At 38.4% G+C, this 17,585-nt stretch overlaps 1 protein-coding gene across 3 annotated transcripts in view; it reads left to right on the top strand.

The window, feature by feature from the left end:
* Positions 1-2,546: 2,546 nt before the first annotated feature.
* The window catches only part of CUL2 (cullin 2), a 134,387-nt gene continuing 119,348 nt past the window's right edge, over positions 2,547-17,585 (top strand). The window contains exon 1 of one of the 3 annotated variants that reach the window (XM_090266194.1): positions 2,547-2,609. The gene's annotated coding sequence lies outside the window, so the exon portion shown is untranslated. Of the gene's footprint in view, positions 2,610-2,750; positions 2,903-3,129; positions 3,186-17,585 lie in introns of those variants that run through there. The other 2 variants (XM_090266193.1, XM_090266195.1) reach the window with 2 other exon arrangements.

Raw genomic sequence — 17,585 nt, 5'->3', positions numbered from 1 at the left:
TAGTCTTTGCTAAAAAGTAAAACAAGGAAATAATTTATGGATGAACTAGAGTCTGAGGTTTAGTTTGGAGGTGAAGACCAATCATTGCTTGAAGTGGTGGCTTGAAAGTTGGCAAAAGGATTTTTCTTTCTTTCTGGAGGGATGAAGTAATCTCAATTTAATGCGAGTATTATGGGCTTGGATGCTATAACTTTTTTAGAGATGTAATTTTCCTATTATATTGGTTGGATAAACTATGAGATGGTGAGAGGGATCTCTGGAATTTAGAACTAGAGGGTTGTTGTAGTGATTCATGTGGCACTCTCTATGCTAGTCCACATTTCTATCTAGAGTTTTAAAAGAGTGGTGAGAGCAGAGGTTGTTTATGGGTCATAGCAGTGGTTTTCAAACTTTTTGAGAACCACTTTACATTCTCAAAAAATATTAAGGTACTCAAAGAGTTTGTGTTTATGTGGGTTATATATATCAATAGTTAGTATATTAGAGTTTAAAAGATAAATTAAAATTTTATTTATTAAAAAATAATAAACCCAAACACATGTTAACATAAATTGCATGTTTCTATGAAAAGTAACCATGTTTTCCAAGATAAAAAAATTTTAATGAGAAGAATGAAAAGAATCTAAGAGTCTTCCCTTTTGTATGTCTCTTTCATATCTAGCTTAATAGAAGACAGCTATGTTCTCTATAGTTGAAGTATATGAAGAAAATAGGAGTCCTTAGGAGGAGAGTTTAAGAGTCTTTTTGGATAAGTGTAGATATTCCTCTCTGACACTGCAGAAAATTTGGCAAGCAGTAATTTTTTATAGGTTGTAATGAGGAATCTAAAATCACATCAAGGAACCTTATATTCTGCTTTTTATGTATGCATACACACACACGGACACAGGTCTATCCTGCACTTTGAATGGATCTTTTATCCATGCATGAATTTGTAATGCCCTGTGTTAGTCATTTGTAAAATATTGATTCATTGTGTCATGTAGATGATCCATATGTTGACATACCTCATGCAATATCAAAAAGTCATTTTTATTAATAGCACTACAGTTTCATTAGAAAAGTCTTTAAGCTATTAAACTAATGGTGGAGAACACAAGTTTTCCAAATGTTCAAATTTCACTTGAAAGCTAAGTTTTATCACTGGCAACAAATACTATCAGCTATTTTGCTTGAAGTGTTAGGCTCATTGTGTTAATTTTGGAGAAATATTTGTCAATTCCCATTTCAGAATACCATCGGCTTGTCAATTGTTCTTTCAAGGGAAAATGGTGTTCCATGAAAAAAGCAGATAGTTCAGTTTACATCTCGGCCACACAGGTGTCTTTCTTCCACAGCCATCCTAGCATGTGTTCCTATTTCTTCTCAGAGAATATTAGAAAGAGGTGTACACAAGGGTTGACATTTATAAAATTAATACTTTTTACTACTTCATCAAGGATATTCTTAAAACCCCACAAAAAACAGGGAGTGTGTGGCAGCAAACAGTATGACAGTTTTGTGCCACCCTCTTGATTCCTGGTAAGGCAATGGCAGCAGTGTTACTGCTGGTTTGTACACCATCAGTACAAAGGTGAACCCAATAAAAAGAGACAAAGAACATGTATTATTGTAAAGGTTGTTTTTAACCTCAGGACTCCAAAAAGGCTTGCAGATTTCCTGAGGCTTGGGAACCACCATTTAATAATTGTTGAATTAAAAGAGGGAGAACACGAGAAGATCATATAATGGAAACTAACAGTTGAATTGAATTTAGTATACAATAGTTTTATTAAAACAAAGGGTACAGACTTCAAGTGCCAAGAGAAGGCAGATTAGGAGAAAGACTGGTGGGGTTTTCTCAGATCAGGAGACGGGATTTCAAATGGGCCTCGAAGGACTGGGACAAGTCATTTGAAGAGGGGTTGAAAGGGAAAGGCTTGCTCAAAACGTGCAAATGAAGAACTGACCAAGACTCTGACAAGACTGACCACTGAGATCTCTGGATGTGAAAGGCAAATATGGAATAATGCCAGGCTTTTGTTCCATTGCGGTCCTGTGTACATAGGAGGTGACAGGTAATATGCTGTCAACATTACCGTTTAAAATTGTGAGAGAAGAAAGCCATTTATACTGATCCGATGATGGAGAGGTGGGGAGTTGGTGGTCAAGACTCAATTTGTCTTTGGATGAAAACTCTCTAGAAAAGGAGTACGTCAGAGGGAAAAGTAGTTTTGCTAATATATTTCTGATTATTTGAAAAACCCGTGGAAGTGTGTGGCAAGGACATGGTGGTGCCCGAAAATATTCACACAGGTCTGAAACAACTCAAAGGAAAATACTTTCGTTTAGGACACCTTCCAAAAATATTATTATTAGAATGTGGGACCCAAGCTTGCTGAGTTCTGAGTCTCTCGAGCTCAGGGAACGGAACAGCACTTTCAGACTGGGCTTTCCTTGGCCTGGTTGCAATCGCACGAAAGCAGGCCCTTGTCGCTTGCCGTACGCGGACTTTACCACTGCCCTCCGAGGGGGGGGGTGGCGGCGGCGGCGGAAAGCGCGCGGAGGGTGTGTGTGGGAAAAGCCGGACGCTCAGGAAGACGGTAGTTTCACGGATCCTTAACGAGCCGGTACTTCTCCCCTTCGCCCTTGTTTAGTCCGGGTCTCTCTGTATCTCCGCGCGGCGGCAGCCGAGCGTGGGGCGGCGGAATCCCAGGCTTCGCAGCGCACCCCCGTGTCTCCGGGGTGGGTGGCGGCGGCCGGCAGGGGAGGCGGCCGCGGGCACAGTAATGGCAGCGCTGTGAGCTGGGGAACGCGAGTGACAGCCACCGCCGCCCACCCTTTTCGCCGGGGCTTCGTCTTTCATTCCTTCAGGCTGCCTTCCCTCCCCTGTCCCTTGCCCCTTGTCCCGCTTCTGCAGAAGGTAACCCCGCTGAGGGTCCGGGAGCCGGCTGCAGACGCCGGGAAACTTCCCTTCCCGGTTGATGGGTGGCGGGGATGGGGCGGAGGAAAGGAGTTGGGGGCGAGGAGGGGGGAGGGGAGAGGGGGAAAGCGGGTGGCCTGGGAAGATGGTGTCCTGTACATTTCCCCGGCTCCCCAGAGCGCTGTCCCCTAAGCTCTGCCACCCCCTGGACTGGATTCCGGGCCTCCCCAACCTGGCCTTGGCCGCCCCTCCCTCGGCCCCATTTTCCTCCGAAGGAAGGAAGGTGAGAGTGCGTGTATTCATCTGCTTATTTACGTGCTCACAGGGACACACATGTCCGTGTACTTGGAGGTGTGGGCAGCATCAATCTCTTATATCCTTACCGCGAGTATTTTCACTTTTGTTTCCGCAGACAACGGAGATTCATAGCTATGGGGAGAAGTAGCCTATGTACATGCTAGTCTGTCTCAACACTTAGGGTCTGGGGAAATAAGACCCTTCGATTCTCTTTAGAGCATTTACATACTAGGGAGTCAGGACCTTTCTCTACCATCCCACAGATATACGTGCATGTAAATAAAACATCTGTAAATTGCAGACTTTTCATTGTTAAGTCCTCTGCTTTCCCCCCTGGATTACTATTACCAGTCGAAAGGCAGTAATTTGGAAGTTTTTAGTTTTGAAGATAGTAAGACATAAGCTGTTAACATTCGCTATAGACTCTTTGAGTTTACACTATAAAAATCTTTTAACTAGGTCTGCCCCAAACCCCCATTAATAGTAAACTATAGGAAGTAATCACTTTGTTTTGATTGACTACTGACTATAATAGTAGACATTTAAAACACTCAAAAGATTGTCTCGTTACTCCCTAGAATTTCACACTCCTTTCCAAGACAGACAAATGAGCAAACTGGCTATACTTTGCCTCTTTTGCCTAAATACAATGTTTGAAAGATCCCTCTGAAAGAATCACAGATGAAATAACAAATGTATACAGAGTTCTGAGTTAATCCCTTTTCAAGTTTATTTTAGATGTTGTTTACTGGTCATGGGAACGTTTCTACAGTGTGCATGCACATGGTGTGTGAAAAAATACCTTTCTTTGTGTTTCAGTGTTCACAGGCATCTGAAATACTTAATTCACTCTATCCTGTGATGATTTTCAGTGTTTTATATGTGTGAAGTTAGTTTATCCATGTCTTTTATTCTCACCAGTCTGTTACTAACTTAAATGTTGTGGACTTCTTTAAAGTCAGTTTTGACCTATCAGTTAAATATTCATTAAGTATAAGCATAAGACACTGAAATTCCTGCCCTCCTGGAGTTTCAGTACTGGTGGTGGGCGAGAGAGACAATAAATAAGAAGTAAACATAATTTTAGAGAATTATATTATAAAGGAAATAAAATAGGGAGATGTGGTAGTGACTGGGAGACTACTTGTGATGCTTTGGTCAGGAAAGACCTGTCTGAAATGACCTTTGACCTGATGAAAAGTGAGAGGCTATTTGGCTTTTGGAAATCTGAAAGAAGTGTCCCTCTTGGAGGGAACAACACATGGAAATGTGCAGAGGTAGTATCAAGCTTGGGTTCAGCCAACTAAAAGAAGCTCAGAGAAGGCCCTTGTGAAAGATAAGAAGTGAGGTCACAGCCAGAGGCCAGGTCATGTGAGGTCTTATTGTCCAAAGGCCTTTGGCTTTTATTTTTAAAGTACATTGAAAAGCTATTGGAATTATTGCAAAGCTGGGAGTGATAGGGCCTGATTTACAATCTGACTGTGGAGGAGATGGGATAATGGGAAAAAGAAAGCAGGGAGACTGGTGAGAAGGCTGTGGCAGGCTGAGCAGAGTAGCGACTGGAGTGTTAGACACAGGTAAAAAAGGTTTTGAGATATGTTTTGGAGTTAAAGTTGTTTATTGAACTGGTGGTTTGGATGGAAGTGCAGTTGATTGGGATGGGGGATTCCTGGGTTTTGGGCTTCAACTGGAGGATGGCCATGCCATTTTTTGAAATGGAGGGAAGCAGGTTGTTATATGGGTATAGCGTAGAATTGAACATATTAAGTAGAAACAGATGTTCAAGCAGACATGAGAAGCAGGCAATTGGATATACAAGTCTGGAATTTAGTGGAAAGATTAGGGAGTAATTCATTCAACAAATTGCAGTGGGGTTATAGTAGTGAGAAAATAGATAAAAAATCCCAGCCTTAATGGGACTTAAATCTGGTGAGGAGAGAAGGAGGTGGGGATCATCAGCATTTATCTGTTGGCTTATTTATGTTTAGAATAAAAATTGCATTCACATGATTCAGAATTTAAAATGTTTGATGGGGAATAGAATGAAAATCTGTATTTTTTGTCTTCCATCACCTAGTTTTGGTTGAAGCCAAACAATGTTAGAATTTTCTTACTTCCAAAATATATACTTCCAAAGATATACTTTGTGTACATGCAGGCAGGTATGTATATATACTTCTCCCCACTTTGAAAAGTGGTAGCATACTTCATCTGCTTTGATAGCTTTGTACTTTTCAAACTATTAAATAGTATTTAAAAGTTACGAAACAGGATGGGATCACCTAAGTAAAGAATGTAGAAAGCAGAGGAGAAAGTCATGGGGCATGGCAACATTTTCTGACTTGGTCCTTGCCCAACGACCTACAGATGAACAGTTGTTGAAGAGCTTTTTGTGAGACGTTTTTTTTTTTTTAGATTTTATTTACTTATTTTTAGAGAGAGAAGGGAGGGAGAAAGAGAAGGAGAGAAACAACCGATCAGTTGCCTCTTGCATTCCCCCAGTCAGGAATCTGACCTGCAACCCAGGCATGTTGCCTGACCAGGAATCGAACCAGAGACCTTTCAGTTTGCAGGAGGACGCCCAGCCCACTGAGCCACACCAGTCAGGACTTGGGAGACTTTTTACAAAAGTTTGCATTGTTTCTTTATCGTCCCCCCCTTTCTTATCTGCCTATTGTCTTTATATGCTAGAAACTTATTTGATTATTATTGAAAGCAGTGTTTTCATGTACATACTGTCAGTTAAATTTAGGTAAATTGATGACAGGACCAGGCCTTGAATCTTAATATTTTGAAGACTTTTGACTGGCTAATATTAGATGTTAGAAAAACAAGCAGAAATTTGGAATGTTATCATGAAATTTATAACAAGTTACTGATACTTCAGGTGTATGACTGAATTCTCTCAGTTTTCAGTTAATCATAATATCTGTTCAGAGTGATCTGGCTCTTTGCTTGGGTTTGAATCTCAACAGTAATTTTCTATTACATTGCAGATATTAGAATAATCCTTTTGTTACTGTCTTTAATATGTGGATTCATCCTCTGTTACAACTTTGATTTGTAAAGGCCTATTAGAGACACTGGAACCGTGCAGTTCCTTTGATTCTTAAAAGTTTTGAAATGATGACGGGTAATGTTATGATCATGATGTTAACATCTGCAGCAACTTTTGGGGTGCAGTTGAACCCTGTTGGTTGAGTCACCTGGAGGAGGGGATATGGAATATTTTCTCTAAGTTACTTTATGCATTATTACTTTGAAGAATTAAGAATCCAAACTCACGTTGTGTTCTTCAGTGAATTTATAACGCTTTCTGTGCTGGATGGCATTGTGATTTTCAGTTTGCTGTCTTTAGCCAGGTACTTCCTATATAAATTGATCTACCTGTTTTTTGCTGAAATTGTTCTTGGTTTAAGAACTGTTTAGTTTAGTTCGATTTTTGTGGTTATTTTTATTGTTACTTTTCTTTTATTCTTTTTTGCTTGAGGTTAAAGTAAGCAGCCAGTTTCTACATTGGAGAAATAAAATCTTTGATAGAAAATATTTAGTAGTTCTGTCTGAAGCATTAGACACTAATTATTATATATAAGATGACTATGAAATATGTGTAGTGAGTTTGTTAAGCTTACTTACTCTGTAAATGTTCTATTTGAAGATTTAGTTATCCAAAGGATTTTCATTTACATACTTTATAAATAATGTTATAGTTATCTAATCATTAGATTATAGTCTGTATGTGTGTCAGAATTTTTCATTAATCAGGTTGACAGTTTATTGTTGTTTTTTGTTTTTTTTTATTAGCTGTAAGCTTCTTGAGGGCAACATTTCTAGCACCTGGTGGAGGTCTGGAATATAGGAAATATTTAATAAGTATTAACTTAATGACTTAAGTCTTGTTCTACTGTAGGTTGCTTTTAAAATAATGAAATGGCCCTGACTAGTGTGGCTCAGGAGATTGAGTGCTGGTCTGCAGACCAAGGGGTTGGGGGTTGATTCCCTGTCAGGGCACATGCCTGGGTTGTGGGCTGGATCCCCAGCTGGTGGTGTGGGAGAGGCAGCCGATTGATGTTTCTCTTGTACATCTATGTTTCTCTTCCTCTCTTTCTCCCTCCCTTCTCCTCTGTCTGAAAATAAATAAATAGCATCTTTAAAAAAACAAAAATAATAATAATGAAATGTTAGATTTACATTGTACAAGTAGTTCTTGAATTTCTCAACTTTGTTTTAGTGCAGTTGTAGGAGAAAAAGTACAGGATACCTAAAAACATTTTAAAAATTTCTTTTTGAAATAATTTTACAGTTAGAGAGAAGTTGCAGGAACTGGTACAGAGAGCTCATGCATACCCTTCACCCAACTTTCCTTAATGTTAACAACTTACATAACCAGAACACAGTGATCAAAACCAGGAAATCAACATTGGTACAATACTATTAACTAAATTACAGACCTTACTTGAACCTCACTAGTTTTTCCACTAATGTCCGTTTTCTGTGTCAGGATTCGGTCCAGTGTCAGACATGGCACTTAGTTGTGTCTCCCTAGTCTTTTCCGGTCCGTGACAATCTTATCTTTCATGACTGTCACACATATGATGAGTGTGATTGGTTATTTTGTAGAATGTATCTTAATTTGAGTTTGTCTGATGTTCTCATTTTTATATTGAGGTTATTCATTTTTGACAAAATGATGTTGTATCCTACTCAGCGCATCATATTACAGGGTACAGGATGTCATTTTATTGTATTAGAGATTATAGTAACTCATTTGGTTAAGGTCATGTCTGTTAAATTTCTTTACGTGTAAAGTTACTAAGTATTTTTCTCTTTGTAAATACTAGCTATCTTGGGGAGATTCTTTGTAACTATGCAGATATCTCCTTCTCAAACTTTTACCCACTCATTGCAGCATTCTTTGGTAGATCTGGCCTGTAAGAATTATAGTGGGGGTTGCCTGATGGTGATTTTGTATTTTTCTCATATCCTTCTACACTTAATGGAATTTCTTTATAAGGAAGAACTGTCCACTTACCGTATTTATTTATTCAGTAATTTGTTTTATTAGTATTGAGTTATAGATACTTGTTTTATTCTATGGTTTATAATCTAATACTACCATTATTTATTTTGTTGTTCAATTTATTCCAGCTAAAGCCTTCAGGTTGGGTCTCTGTCTTTTCAATATGCTCCATCTTCTTTTCTTTAAGATCTTGTATTTTCTCTGCTGCAGCCCTGGGATCAATTATTTCTCCAAGGAGCTCTGATTCCTTCTGTTGGAGAATAGTATTTAGAAACCAAGATCTGGATGCTTCGTGTGCTCATTGTCACTGGGATGGCATTGCTCCTAGGCCCTCTCAGTGACATACTAGAAATATATGTATGTATACTAATCACTAATCCATGCATACATAAACATCTATGTTTATTTTTTTTGTTTCAATCTTTGTTTGTATTAAAAACCATGAGTTCATACTTGTAACTTGCATGCCAGTCAAACACTGTAGTTACCTGTCCACCTTTATTTATAACTGCTAGTTTCTAGTAATGAGAAGTAGAGCATACTTTTCTAATAGTCATAATTTTTAAGTAGTATGAAATTAACAAAATAATAAATAATCTGACAAGGAAAAGATTGTCAAGTAATCCTCAACCTTAAAAAATTTAAAGTATATCACAAAGTACTTCTGTTTTATTTGGTCTTGTCTGAACTAAAAATAATGACATTTTGTCTTCATAGTTCTTAGTATTGTTTTGATTAGTAAGCATCCATTTAAAGTTTTTTAGAGAGCACTTTGCACTGAAATTTAGATACTTTCTTTTGCATCAGAACTTTGTTGTCCATTTAAGAACTTAGAACAAGGACAGAGTTACAAAAATAAAGGAATAAGGACAGTGTTGTTTCTTTTGTAGTTTTTTAAATTGTGGTAAATACACATAACATAAAATTTAGCTTTCTAACAATTTTTAAGTGTACAGTTCACTGGCATTAATTGCACTTACAATGTCTCCATCACCACTATATGTTTCCAGATTTTTTCATTACCTTAAATAGAAACTGCAACCATTAAGCAATAACTCCTCATTCTCCTTTTTGCCAGCACCTGGTAACTTCTAATCTACTTTTTATGAATTTGCCTAGTCTAGGTACCTCATATAAGTAGCATCATAAAATATTTGTGTTTTCTGTTTGGCTTATTTGATTTAACATAATATCTTCAAGGTTTATCTATGTTGTAGAATGTATTAACTCTATTTTTGTGACTGAATCCTATTCCATTTAAGTACAGTGTTCCCTTACTTATTGCAGGTAATACGTTTCTGACCCCCCCCCCAGCAAAGCAGGAACCTTACATTTATTCTACACTCTTAAACCTACGTAACTTTAACAACATACGTATACAGCACCGCAAAATCCTGCGATATAGCGAAAAATCTGTGATAAGTAATTAAATATAATATTTTAAAAAATCCTGCGATACAGTGAGGCTGCAATAAATGAACCGTGATATAGTGAGGGACTACTGTGTATGCCACATTTTGCTTATCCATTCTTCTATTGATGGGCACTTGAGTTGTTTCTACCTTTTTGCTATTGTAAATAATGCTGCAATGAACATTGGAGTACAGGTATCTTTCCAGTCTCTGCTTTCAAATCTTTGGGTAAATACCAAGGAGTGCATTTGCTGGATGCATCTGGTAATTTTATGTTTAGCTTTTTGAGGACCTGCTAAACTCTTTGCCATAGTGACTGCACCATTGTACGTTCCTGTCAGCAATGGGCAAGGGTTCAAATTTCTCCACACCCTCTCCAACATTCTTATTTTTCCCATTTTTTTGGTGTATTTTGATAATAGCTATCTTAACTGGGTGTGAAGTGGTATCTCATTGTGGTTTGGATTTACATTTCCCTGGTGACTTGTGATGTTGATCATCTTTTCATGTGCTTATTGTCCATTTGTATATCTTTGGAGAATTCCTATTCAAGTCTTTTGCCCATTTTAAAATTTGTTTTGTTGTTGTTGAGATATAGTTCTCTATATACTTGTACAGATATATGACTTGCAGATATTTTCTCCCATTTTGAGGGTCATTGTATTACTCTCTGGTACTGTCCTTTGATGCATGAAAGTTACATTTTGATGGAAACCAATTTATCTGTGTTTTCTTCTCTTGCCTGTGCTTTGGCATCACATCCAAGAAATTATTTCTAAATCCAGTGTCATGAAGCTTTTCCTTGTTTTTTCTTTTAAGAATTTTGTAGTTTTAGCTCTTAAATATAGGTCTTTGGTCCATTTTGAATTTATTTTTGTATATAGTGTAAGTAAGGAAAATGTATTTTACATGGATTATTCATAGATTAATGTTGGCATGTACAGATAGATATATCTGACTAGTTGGCATTTAAGTTTTAGAGAACTAAAAGGGCAATTATGAAGAAGATATTCAAAATGAAAACTTGTATGACCTTATGATAAAAGGCATTGCATTTTTTCCTAATACATATAAACATTAAATAAAGTGTTAATGAAGCCCTGGCTGCTGTGGCTCAGTGGATTGAGCGTCGGCCTGCGAGCCAAGTGTCGCTGGTTCGATTCCCAGTCAGGGCACATGACTAGGTTGCACGTCAGTCCCCAGTTGGGGGCGCGAGTGAGAGGCAACCACACAGTGATGTTTCTGTCCCTCTCTTTCTCCTTTCCCCTCTCTCTAAAAATAAATAAATAAAACAAAACTAAATAAATGATTTAAAAAAATAAAGTGTTAATGAGAAAAATGGAATGAAAGAAAGCCTTTCTAATAGGTAATATGGGAATAAAGTATGAGAAAGAGTGAAGGCATAAAGATTTCAGCAACATTACAGTTTTGGTCTTCACTTGGTTCAAAAGCATGGATGGAAAAGTAAAATTACAGAGGAGAGTAGAAAATAATACTAACTCGTCTTAGCATTGTCTAGCAAACCTGAAATGTATTTATAAAGATTGTCTTTTATACTGCTCTTACGTTGTGCAGTTGGAGAAAATGGAACAGCTGCTAGACTAGGATCACATTGTCATTGACAGAGCCAATTTAGAGGATTAATTTCTTGACTCACAAACTTTTCATTTTGAGACTAGAATTTTATTTGGGGGAGGAGGGGAGGCGATATATTGACATCTAGGAGAAATTTCCTTTCCCACCATAAGACATTCAGCTTTTTGGTTGCAACTTATCTTCTAGAAAGCTGCACTTGCACTATCATCCATCCATTTCCTCTGAGCCAACTCCAGTTTCTCCAGTGGCAAATAATAAAAATGCAGTAGAGAGCAGTGAATAAGAGCTTTGTGTTGAAGCCAGATAGATCCAGGTTTAAATTCCAGGTTTGGTAGTTCATAGCTTTGTGTATTTTACCCTAATTTTCTTTTCTTTTCTATTCTTTTTTAAAGTATATTTTATTGATTATGCTGTAACAGTTGTCCCAATTTCTTTTCCCTTTACTATCCTCCACCCAGCACCATCCTTCCCTCCAGCATCCCCACCTCCCTTAGTTCATGTCCATGGGTTGTGAATATAGGTTCTTTGGCTTCACCCTTTCCTATATTATTCTTAACTTCCCCCTGCCTATTTTGTACCTGCCAATTATGCTTCTTAATCCCTGCACCATTTCTCCATTGCTCCATCTTCCCCCTGCCTGCTGATAACCTTCCATATGATCCCCATACCTATGATTCTGTTTCTGTTCTGATTGTTTGCTTAGTTTGTTTTTATTTCTAAATTTTTTCAGGTTCTGTTGTTGATAGTTGTGAGTTTGTTGTCATTTTAATGTTCATAGTTTTGATTCTCTTTTTCTTAAATAAGTCCCTTTAACATTTTACAATAAGAGCTTGGTGATGATGATGAACTCCTTTAGCTTTGCTTGTCTGGGAAACACTTTATCTGCCCTTCCATTCTAAGTGATAGCTTTGCTGGATAGAGTACTCTTGGTTGTAGGTCCTTGCTTTTCATCACTTTGAATACTTGTTGCCAGTCCCTTCTTGCTGGCAAAGTTTCTTTTGAGAAATCAGCTGATAGTCTTATAGGAAACCCTTTGTAGATAACTCTGTTTTCTCTTGCTGCTTTTAAGATTTTCTTTATCTTTGACCTTTAGCATTTTAATTATGATGTGTCTTGGTGTGGTCATCTTTGGGTTTAGCTTGTTTGGGACTCTCTGTGCTTCCTGGACTTGTATGTCTATTTCCTTCACCAAATTTGGGAAGTTTTCCTTCATTATTTTTTCACATAAGTTTTCAATTTCTTGCTCTTCCTCTTCTTCTTTTGGCACCCCTGTGATTTAGATGTTGGCATGTTTAAAGTTGTCCCAGAAGTTCTTGAGCCCTACTTGTTTTTTTAATTCTTGTTTCTTCATTTTGTACTGGTTGACTTATTTTTTTCCTTATGTTCCAAGTCAGTGATTTAAACCCTGGCTTCCTTCCTTTTACCATTGGTTTCATGTGGGTTTTTCTTCATTTCACTTAGCATAGCCTTCGATTCTTCCCTTATGCATTTGCCATCCTTAAGCATATCTGTCAAGTCTGTGAGCATCTTTATCACCAATGTTTTGAACTCTTCGTCTGTTAGGTTGGCTATCTCCTCATCTGTTAGGTTCTCGTCGCTTAGTTCTTTCACTGGAACCTGATCCATTTCCTCTTTTGGGCCATATTTCTCTGTCTCCTCAACTTGACAGGCTCCTGTGTTTGCCTCTGGGTCTTAGGTAGGACTGTCGCACCTGTTACGTTGTAAGGGGCAGAGCCTTAGGTATTCGTCAGTTCCAGGAGACCCGTTTTACCACATTATGGCACTGTATGTGGGGGAGGAGTCTGAGAGGGAATAATGCCTCTTGCCCAGCACTGGCTCCTTTTCCAGGCACTTCTCTTGCTTCCTGTTTGGGACTGGCGCCCTACTAGCTGTTGCCCTGGCTGTCGTCCCCAGAGTGGGTGGGTATGCGGATGTTCTAGGACTGTGGGGGTTCTTTAAACAACTGGACTCTGCTGAGAGACCAGCAGTTTCTCCCTCTACCCCAATCCCCATTGGTTTTCACAGTCAGAAGCAATGAGGCTCTATTTTCCCCGGTCCTGGAACCGTGAGCTGCATGGTCTGGTCTGGTGCTGGAACGCTCCCCAGGTGTCCCTCCCTATTTTATAAAATGTGTGACTGCTTTCTGCTGGCCTGCTGCTTCTGCTGCTACCACACCGCGTCCTCTCTGCCTTGGCTCTATTCCTCTTAACCTGTTTGGATGAATATTTCTTCTTTATATCTTTGTTTGTTGGACTTCCATGAAGCTCTATTTTCTGGAACTTTTGTTTGTCTCCAGTTTTGAAGTAGTGGTATTCCTTCCTAGTTATGAACGGAGACGCAGCGTGTCTGCCTATGTCTCCATCTTGGCTGGAAGTCCCTCAGTGCATGTTATTATGTGACCAACTTCGTTCTCCAAGTATAACGTTTTTGAAGTTTATTCATGTAGCATCTGTCAGTACTTTATCCTCTGTATTGCAGAATAATAATCCTTTGGAGGGATATACTACATTCTATTTATCCATTTATCAGTTGGTAGATATTTGAGTTATTTCCACTTTTTGGAGTTTATGAATACTGCTATGAACATTTGTATATAAGTTTTTATGTAAACATATTTTCTCTTGTGTATATACCTAGCAGTTGAATTGCTGGATCATGTGGTAACTATGTTTATAGAAATCACTTTGTAATTATTTAAGTTTCTATTACAGTATGTAGAAATGGTGTTCTAACGAGAAAACCTAATGTACAAATCGTTTTCAAATAGGAAACATTACAGAATATTATAATTAATATTGACATGTTATCTGGAAATATAATTAAACATGAATTTTTGTGTCTTTTAAAAATATTTAGACCTTGATTTTTTTTTAGTGCCCATAACACTCATGGCCCTCATGCACAGTACCTATATGTATAAGTGTTAAAAACCCAAAAGTCACATGAGTGTAACTCAAAAAGAAAGCTAGAGGAGATGTGGTAATGTGAGATCTGAACTACATTTTTTAGTTATATGTGCTTTCTTTTGGGACAAGCAGAGAATTTCATAGATGATTTCAGCATACTTTTTGCTGTTGGTTTGTTAGATTTTAGTGTCTTTCCCTGGGCTTATGCTTCTCTCACTTTGACTTCCATATGTTTCATCCAAGAATGGATTACTGCTACACATGTACCCATTCTACCATAGGTCTGTTAGTCTCAGCAGAGAAGTCGGTGACAGTGATTTTGTCAAAACTTGAATAAAGCCAAAAGGCAATCTCTGCAACTATTAAGATAATTTTGTTCAGTGTGTATAATATTTCATTTTTACAAGGGGAGAAAAGTAATGTGAAGCGGACATTGCTAACTTTATGTTATACAGTTACACAATAGTCCCGACCCTCAAGAAACACTCAGATAATTACAATAGAAGTAAGCATAGACTTCTCATGTAATATGTAAGATAGGGTATGTTACCTAGCTTAAGCGGGCTCAAAAAAGCTTCTCAAAAAAAAAAATTATTGATTATGCTATTACAGTTGTCCCAGTTTTTCACCCTTTCCCCCTCTTCATCTGATACCCCGTTTCCTCCAGTAATCCTCTCATTTCATGTCCATGGGTCATGCATATAAGTTCTTTGGCTTCTCCATTTCCTATACTGTTCTTAATATCCTCGTCTATTTTGTACCAACCAATTTGTGCTTATAATCGCTGCACCTTTTCCCCATTTCTCCCCCTTCTCCCTCTCAGCTGATAACCCTCCAAATGATCCCCATACCTTTGATTCTGTTCCTATTCTGGTTTGCTTAGTTGTATTTTCTTTTTAGTTTTTAGATTCCGTTGTTGATAGTTGTGAGTTTGTTGTCATTTTAATGTTCATAATTTGGATCTTTTTCTTAAATAAATTCCTTTAACATTTCATATAATAAGTGCTTGGCTATGATGAACTCCTTTAGCTTTACTTTGTCTGGGAAGCACTTTATCTGCCATTGCATTCTAAATGATAGCTTTGCTGGATAGAGTAATTTTGGTTGTAGGTCCTTGCTTTTCATCACTTTGAATACTTCTTGCTACTCCCTTCTTTCCAGCAAAGTTTCTTTTGAGAAATCAGCTAACAGTCTTATGGGAACTCCTTTGTAGGTAACTCTCTTATTTTCTCTTGATGGTTTTAAGATTCTCTCTTTAACCTTTAGCACTTTATTTATTTTTATTTTTATTTTTTCTCATTTTATAGACAATGTTTTATTTTTATTTTACTTTTTTCTAAGTATTTTTTATTGATTATATTGTTACAGTTGTCTCAATTTCTTTTCCCTTTGCTCCCCTCTTCCCAGTACCGTTCTTCCCTCCCCCCTTTATTCATGTCCATGAGTTGTGCATGTAAGTTCTTTGACTTCTCCATTTCCTATATTATTCTTAGATTCCCTCTGTCTATTTTGTACCAACCAATTATGCTTCTTCGTCCCTGAACCATTTCCCCATTTCTTCCCCTCTCCCTTACCAGCTGATAACCCTTCAAATGATCCCGATACCTATGATTCTGTTCCTATTCTGGTTGTTTCCTTAGTTTTTTTTTTTTTTTTTTAATAACTTGTTTATTTTATTTTTTAGAGAGAGGGGAAAGGAGAGAGGGAGAGAAACATCACTGTGTGGTTGCCTCTCATTCACATCCCTGACTGGGGACCAGACGTGCAACCTAGTAATGTGCCCCTGACTAGGAATCGAACCAGTGACACTTGGCTTGCAGGCCAACTCTGTTTTCATTTCTTAGATTCAGTTGTTGATAGTTGTGAGTTTGTTGTCATTTTAATATTCATAGTGCTGATATTCTTTTTCTAAATAAGTCCCTTTAACATTTCATAAAATGAAATAATGACTTGGTGATGATGAAGTCCTTTCGCTTTACCTTGTCTGGGAAGTACTTTACCTGCTCTTCCATTCTAAATGATAGTTTTGCTGGATAGAGTAGTCTTGGTTGGAGGTCCTTGCATTTCATCACATTGAATACTTCTGGCCTGTTCCTTCTTGCCTTCAAGGTTTCTTTTGAGAAATCAGCTGATAGTCTTTTATGCAACCCTCTGTAGGTAACTTTCTGCAGGTAACTCTCTGCTTTCCTCTTGCTGCTTTTAAGATTCTCTCCTTATCTTTAAACTTTGGCATTTTAATTATGATGTGTCTTGGTGTGTTCCTCTTTGGGTCTAGCTTGTTTGGAACTCTCTGTGCTTCCTGGACCTGTATGCCCATTTCCTTTTCCAAATTTGGGAGGTTTTCCTTCATTATTTTTTCACATAAGCTTTCTATTCTTGCTCTTCCTCTTCTCCTTCTGGCACTCCTATGATTTAGGTGTTGGCACGTTTAAAGTTGTCCCAGAGGTTCCTAAGCCTCTCCTCATTTTTTCAATTCTTGTTTCCTCATCTGTACTGGTTGACTTTTTTTTATTCCTTAGGTTCCAAGTCATTGATTTGAACCCCGGTTTCCTTCCCTTCATCGTTGGTTTTGTGTGGATTTTCCTTCGTTTCGTTTAGCATAGCCTTCACTTCCTCCCTTATATATTTACTGTACTTAAACATATCTATCAAGCCTGTGAGCATCTTTATCACCAGCGTTTTGAACTCTGCATCTGTTAGGTTGGCTATCTCCTTGTTGCTTAGTTCTCCTACTGGACCCTTGATCCATTCCCTCTTTTGGGCCATACTTCTCTGTCTCCTCATCTTGACAGGCTCCTGTTATTGTTTGCCTCTGTGTCTTAGATAAAACCGTCACACCAATTATGTTTAAGGGGTGGAGCCTTAGGTATTCATTATTATACGGTGACCAGTTTCACCATGTTGTAGTACTGTATGTGGGGGAAGGGTCCGAGAGGGAATAATGCCACTTGCTCAGCACTCGCTCCTTTTTCAGGCACTTCTCCCACTTCCGTTTGGGCCTGGCGCCTCTCTAGCTGTTCCCCTGGCCGTTGTTCCCAGAATGGATGGGTTTATAGATGTTCTAGGACCGTGGGTCTCTTTAACAAGCGGATTCTACTGAGAGACCTGCAGTTTCTGCCTCCACCCCAACCCTCACTGCTCTTCACAGTCAGAAGCAATGAGGCTTTATTTGCCCCGGCGCTGGGAGCTTGAGCTATGTGGTCTGGTCTGGTGCTGGGAGTGCCCCCCAGGTGTCCCTCTCGACTTTTTAAAATGTTTGACTGCGTTTTTCTCTGGCCTGCTGCTGCTGCCACCGCACTGCATCCTCTCCATCCCAGCTCCGCCCCTCCTACCTGTCTTTTTTATATGTCTGTTGGACCTCCATGCAGTTCGATTTTCTGGAACTTCTGGTTGTCTGTAGTTTTGAGGTAGTTGTATTCCTTCTTAGTTGTGGAGGGAGACACAGCATGTAT

Source organism: Furipterus horrens, unplaced genomic scaffold, assembly GCF_987537825.1.
Source record: "Furipterus horrens unplaced genomic scaffold, mFurHor1.1.pri manual_scaffold_2, whole genome shotgun sequence".
NCBI lineage: Eukaryota > Metazoa > Chordata > Mammalia > Chiroptera > Furipteridae > Furipterus > Furipterus horrens.
This window is presented reverse-complemented; position numbering and strand designations above follow the sequence as displayed.